The sequence below is a fragment of the Montipora capricornis genome, chromosome 12, assembly GCF_036669925.1.
Source record: "Montipora capricornis isolate CH-2021 chromosome 12, ASM3666992v2, whole genome shotgun sequence".
NCBI lineage: Eukaryota > Metazoa > Cnidaria > Anthozoa > Scleractinia > Acroporidae > Montipora > Montipora capricornis.
The window spans coordinates 20,130,239-20,131,336 of NC_090894.1; positions in this window are offsets into that span (position 1 = coordinate 20,130,239).

Sequence of the window (1,098 nt, forward strand, 5' to 3'; positions counted from 1 at the left end):
CGACGGATGGCTGGCAGTTATATTTGGAAACAAAGCGACGTCTGGAAAAAAGATCATAAAAGCAATTAAGAACGACTTGACATCAAATAAGATCACAAATGTCAACTTTGAGATTTCATCTCTCCATTCACAAAGCCCAAATCGCTACCGTTTACACATTCACCATACAATGACTTTGGCGCCAAATTCAGGATAGCAGGTATTTACGTACGTTCAACGCACGTAAAAAGGATTCAGGAGTTTAATTAATTCTTTAACGCCACAATGGAAGTTGTCAACGTCTGTTTTTTTACGAAGTCTTACGTTCGAATATCGTTACGCGACAGTGGAAATCCACCCTTAAAGAACAAAATATTTCGAAACACTATGATTCACTCCATTTCTTCGGACTATCTGTTTTTTATGCTCAAACGTTTTTCAATAATGAAGAGATTATGTAACAAGCAAAGTTGTCTTTAATTGTGTACCTGTTTTTTTTCAAGTAAAACACCAAAAGGGCACATATAATGACAAAGAAGAGCCCTCCAAAAACACTAACGCCAATAATCATTGCTGTGGATTCTCTGTCCTTGTCGTCATTTGTCGGAAATTCTTGTAACGAAGAATTTAAGGGCTCTACTCTGACAATGGAGCTTCCCATAGATTTTCCAATGCTTGGCATATTACTTTTGACTATGTTTGTTAAGACGTCTTTGTCAACTACAGTGCTTTGTGCGAGCTTCACAGGCAAGCTTAAGTAAATTGCTATCAATGTAACGTTTGGATCCTCGGATGACTGTTTGGGATATCCAGGTAAAATATGAACCATGTCAGAGGAAAATATCAGATCTGATGATCTCCTTCGACGAGACCTGGAAAAGAAAAAAGGGAAAAAAGAGAACGATTTGAAACCAGACCACTGTCGACTAACACTGTGAAACCAAGGGGTGCCGACTTTCTGCAGTTAGCGTTCACCTAATAAATTAATATGCACATGAGAGGTAAAACGTATTAATATGACTTTGCTCTTGGAATCGCTCTGCGCGTTTGTTTATCGTTTGGGTAGATTTCTTTTCCTGGAACTCTTACTAAAAACAACGCGAGATTATATGAAGTATG